The following is a 5793-nucleotide window of genomic DNA, read 5'->3' on the forward strand; positions in this document are numbered from 1 at the left end:
TGTGCTCACCAGAGAGACAGAAAGCGAGAAATCACCCCCCAGGGGGGGATGGCCACACCTTAATACCTTCTCCTCCTTTCTCCTCTCGGAATCTTGGGCACACACATGCACACGCTTGGGGCGAATTTCAAGTTTCCGTGTCTGGTACTCTAACCACAGTTGACTATGTGGGAGTCCAGCAGTGTAACCATTATGCCATCTGCTGGTCCTTCTTGGAGCAATTTCATGAAGGGAAATAGTGTACTGGTGGTTGTTGCCAGTGCACTGTGACAGCCCATCGGATCAGTGCCTACAGTATAAATAATGACATTCCAAGGGAAGGTGACATTGGCTGCTTCCCTAAGTACAGATCTCTGAAAAAAGACAATTTCTTCATTATAGTTGAGTTCATAAGGTTTAGATAGTCCTTTGTATCAATTAAAGATCCCTCAATCTGTAACCAGACTCTTGACAGAAAATACGAAGGACAAAGGAGAAGGTTCCAGACATTTGGAAGCTCATATCTCACTGTGGATGCCATAAATAAGCTGTAAAATCCAAATCAGAAGTGACTGTTTTAGGATTACTACACTTGGTCCCATTCATTGAGCATTTATAACTCTCTGTACTAGGCACTTAACACATATTATCTCATTAATTTTAACTCCAAACTGAAGACAAGTTTTATCCCCATTTTATAGGTGAAGAAACTGAAACTCAGAGATGACAATTATCCTGTCTGAGGGGTAGAGCAGGACTTTGGTCTGTTAATGCTGATGCAGCAGGCCCACAGATCAAACTTGGAGTAGCAATCTTCCTATTTTACCCAAGGGGAAACAGAGGCACAGACAGGGACTACCCTGTTCTTCCAGATCACAAATGCTTGGCTACTGTGTCTAGAGTGCTGACTGCATTTGACTTTGGCTGGAGCAGATCCAGATTTGGCTCTACTCTGTCCTCTTTCAGAGCTAAATGATTATCTGCAGTTGGCCCAAGCACCTGACCATTCAATATCTGTCTTTACTTTAGGCACAGACACAAGATTCACTTTCAGAATTAGGTGGATTTTTTTTGAGAGAAAGATTTTTGTTGTAAGGCATGGGGGCTTGCCAGAGGGACAGAAAGCAAGAAATAATCCTCCTCCCACCACCCTGAGGGGATGGCCATGCTGCAATAATTCTCCTCCATTCTCCTCACAGGATTTTGGGCACATACTCACACATGCCCAGCATGAGTTTAAAGCTGCTGGGTCTGGGACTTGAACCACAATCGACTATGTGGGAGTCCACTGACATAACCATTATGTTATCTGCTGGTCTTAGAATTAGGTGGATGTTTAATAAAAAATTATTTAGCAAAATACCAAAAGAGATGCTGCTAATGGAAAAGAAAACATACAATGAAATAGAGCAAAGGTCAGGATTAGAAGCTTACTCTAAAGACTGTCAGAAGGCCAGGGCATGAACCCAGAATATAGATGCTAATGTGTTTATTTTTTACTCTGCAAACTAAACCATTGTTGTAGGACAAGTGACAGTTGAGCTTTTGTCAATAACATCATTGCAGAAGCCTATTCCTGTCACTGGTTTGTGTAAGGCAGATGGGGATGCTGGCTGCCGAACTGAAGCAATGCGAATGCAGCCCATTTGATTGGGATCACCTGGTAGGTATGGACTGCCCCCTCAAAAACCCCGCCTCAGTGTAGTTATGTAATGCTTCAGCAAAAATTGAAGAAATTCTGTTTATTTATAAACGTGGAAGCAGGTAGACTGACTATATCTCTATAATGACGCTCCCTCCACAATGAGAAGGAGTAATGAAGACTTCAGCCATGAGGCTGGACAACTGCTGAAATGTTAGCTGGGAAAACCAAATCCCAAGAGACCATTTCTAATAAGATACCATGTGAGGATCTGGGCTTTTGCCAGATTGCAGTGCAGAGATAGCCTCTCTCAACACCTTACCAGAAAGGACAGTTTCAAGCTTCCTCATTAGGTTGTGTGAATTCTGCAGCTCCCAGGAGCCATGAACCTGCCATTCTCTGTGGTTAACCTTCACTTACACTATGGCAATTAGAGAAAAATAATTTAACATAGTTATTAATTGAAAGAAAATCTCTGTTATTATTAATCTCCATGAGAAACATCGGCTCAGATCTGTAGTGAATTCTGATCACCCACGTGAGATAGCTGCCTGTCTTGCCCCTCTGTTTTCACAATTTCTCTACAGCTCGGTAAGGTATTACCTATTACTTTTCTGAAACTCAGTTTGAAATGTACTGTAGGGTGAATTTAGTTCCTCTGTCAGCTAATTAACTCTTAAAATAGACCCACTAGCTTTCATTTTCAGGAAAATAATTACTTGTTGAAGTAACATACCTTTTTCTAATTCTGTGGCTTATTATTTTAGCTAACTGAAAAAAAAATTGGAGGAAGTTAAAAAAAAAAGAGAGAAGCCTTGTGTCTAGGACAGAACAGTTATAGGAGTGAGTGGGAGGCAGCAATACCAGGCCTAGGAGGTGATAGCCGAGCAGGGCCACCTGGAAGAAGGCTTTCTGATGGTGAGAACAATGGGCAGATATGGCATCGACTCTACAGAGTCCACACTAAGTTTCAAAAATAACACGAACCACCGTGATCGGTTTCTGAGGACTGGTTTCAGAATTTGCATTTGTTTAAGATAGGTTTTTTTTATAGAGATTTTTGCTATGGGGCATGTGTGCTCACTGGAGAGACAGAGAGACAAAAAATGAGAAATCACACCCAAGGGGAGATGGCTACACCACAATCTCTTCTTCTCCATTTTCCTCTCAGGATTTTGGGCACACATGTACATTCCCCCAGCATGTTTCTCTCTGTCTCTCTCTTTCTCCCTTTCCCTCCAGTTAACACATACGCCCTCTAGCAAATTAAAAAAGAAGTTTCCAATTACAAGTAGAAGGCTGTGGTTCTCAAACTTTGCTTGGATTGTTCAAGATGCATATTTAAATGCAAATTCTGGGGGCCAGCAGCTGGCATAGTGGTTAAGGCTCTCTACTCTCATGTAGTTGATCACGGTTTGAGTTCCAGACCCAGAGGCTAGAGAGAGAGAGAAAGTAAGCTCCATGGGGGATGGTCATGCTACAATCCCTTAGCTTTCATTTCTTCTTTCAGGTTTCTGGCCACGCATGCACATGTACCCGGCATGTTTTACAAACCTGTGGGTCCAGGATTTGTACGACATAGTAGGCCATGTGAGATCAAGATGCTTTAACCACCACAGCACTGGCTGGCCTAAAACCTACCTTCTTGAAATGGTAGACTATTAAGAGTGGAGAGGCTTTGAAGATAATTTTATAGCACAAGAACCAAAGGTTCAAGAAAGTTAGTGACTGGAGCTCCTGGAATGGTTGCTCTCATTTGTCAGGCCAATTATAAATGCCCCTGATTTATATTCCTATCCTCCACAGCCCATTCTGATCCCAGCAGTACAAAATTCAGAGGTAGAAGTAGCATAAATGAACTCTGATCTTTCTTTTCTCCTTCTCTCTCTCACGTCATCTATTCGTTCCTTTGTTTCTTCTATCTCTGTGTGTAGATAGATATGGGACAGTTTTATCAGCACTCAACATCCAACTACTCTAAGTCACTCCTCACCATAGCATTTTTCTTTGTTTAAACTTGTCAGACAGAGAGATAGACAGGGAGAAGAAGAAAGTACCCCTCAATGGGACATGGTCATACTACAATCTTTTTCCCTCCACTTCTCGATCCTGTCTGGATTTTGTACACCCTGGCATGTTTTACAAGCTGCCATGATCCAAACTACAGTCACCCATGTGGGGTCCATCTCCCTTAACCAGTAAACTACAAGGCTGACCCTATAGCTCTTTCAAGCTCATATTTGAGTTTTTTCAAGTAGCATATAATTCAGTGTTGAAGTGAAATGTACACTTTAACGTTCTAGTGATGAATTGATATATTGTGTGCTTGTGTGTGTGTGTGTGTGTGTTTGTGTGTGTAGAAATGGCTTTTTATTGTGATCCTCTGGAAGCTCATTTTGATACAGCTTGTGATACACAAATTTAAGTAACAACCATTGTTAATGGAGCACATACTATATGCTGACCTCCATGTCAGAACTTTACTCTTACCATGCCATAGTTTATAATAAAAATTCAGCTGGTTTTGTTATTATCCTTGGTGAGAAAATAAATGTAGAGACAAGAAGTTACCTGTCCAAATTGACACAACTGACTAGTAGTAAGGGTAAGGATTTGAGTCCTGTAGGGTTCTTAGAGCATATGTTTTAAAACCTACAGTTCTAAAACAAACCTGTGCATCATCCCACCAACAACTAAGGACTTTATAGAATATAGACTTTATGACATCATGTGATCAGCTCTGTGTTGGCCACTTAAGAGAAGTCTTTCTATGTATACTCACTGATGGAGTATACATTACTGCTAATTGCGAGGTGCAGTGCCCCTCTTTAAATTGCGATGTGCAGTGGCCCTCCTTAAGTGAGATCTGTGTTTAATGTAATCACTCCTCTCAGTTGTCCTGGAGGCTGCAACTCAAATGGTCATGACTCATATCCTTAAAGAAAAGCACACACACACACACACACACACACACACACACACACACACACAAAGAAGCCAAAGAGCAAATCTGGGAAGTTATAAACTGAGAAACACAGAGGGATCAAATGTTTTCAGAAGGAGCCCTCTGAAACACTTGAGGAGCAAGACAGAGTATGATTGAGGGGCAGCTGCCTTCAGAGCAGCCAGTGCTTAGTCTTCACATGCTTCATCAGGTCTTTTTTTTTTTCAATCTCTGTAGTTTCAGAAAATATTTCACCATTTGAAGAATACCTGACACCTGTAACAGCAAGAGCAAAGGAAGCTGATGGAGGAAGATTTCCGTAGATTTCCAAAGCAGCATTCTGTCTCTGGCTCTTAGGTCTGCCTTCCCCCGATTATGGTTTGATAGAGGGAGAGAACAAGGTCTCAGCAAAGTCAGAGAAGGTGCCTTCTATCACAGAGGTGCCCTCTATTACAGAGAAGGTGCCTCCTGTCAAAGACGGTGTCCTCTAGACGTCAGAGATCATGATTGCTTTTAAACACAATTGTACTATCTCTTTATAGTGATTTTTAATTTTAGAAGTGATTTATAGTCTCATTCTTCTGAGTATTGAAAGTAAAATTCTACTGAAGCAAAGAAATTTAAATATAGTAAGACTCTTTATTTCCTCCACAAGGCTGCGCAACCTTGTTCATTTTCTCAAAAAATCATTGTCCCATGTATACATTTCCCCAAGTCAAAAATTCTGGACCTCTTACCTCTCAGTTCAATGCACCCAAATACTCACTTGTTTTCCTTGTCTTGTAGATTATTTTCCTCTTACCGGTTGGTAAGTCTGTTCCTCCTTCTATGTTCCATCTGCCATCATCTGGCTTTGCAGCCTTGTTATCTCTTGCCAAGTCTTCTACTTAGATTGCCTCCTTTATTGAGGGGATGGCCACTTGTGTGAGACTTGTGAGTAACTGGAGGGACAAATTAATTCAAATCTAAATTTAATATGTATTCAATGGAAGCTCATCACTAACCCTGTCATAACTCACACTTAAGTCTAATTTAAGCTGTGGCTGCTGAAAGATTTCTTGGCTTAGGAAATCATGGCCAACATATAAGATGGCTGGGGAAGGCTGTACATAAAAGGGAGGAGTGGGGCTGAATTCTTGTGTTTGAGTAGAAATTCTACAGAGAGCCAAAAGGTGTGGCCAATCCAGCACTTCCATACCATCAGGTCATAGAGAAGACTGTTGATTCA

General features: G+C 41.4%; 1 pseudogene; it reads right to left on the minus strand.

Annotated features, from left to right (window-relative positions):
- Positions 1-1625, minus strand: part of LOC106735236 (T-complex protein 1 subunit gamma-like) — a 5297-nt pseudogene extending 3672 nt beyond the window's left edge.
- Between the last annotated feature and the right edge of the window lie 4168 nt (positions 1626-5793).

Source organism: Tupaia chinensis, unplaced genomic scaffold (genome assembly GCF_000334495.1).
Source record: "Tupaia chinensis unplaced genomic scaffold, TupChi_1.0 Scaffold000338_1, whole genome shotgun sequence".
Taxonomy (NCBI): domain Eukaryota; kingdom Metazoa; phylum Chordata; class Mammalia; order Scandentia; family Tupaiidae; genus Tupaia; species Tupaia belangeri.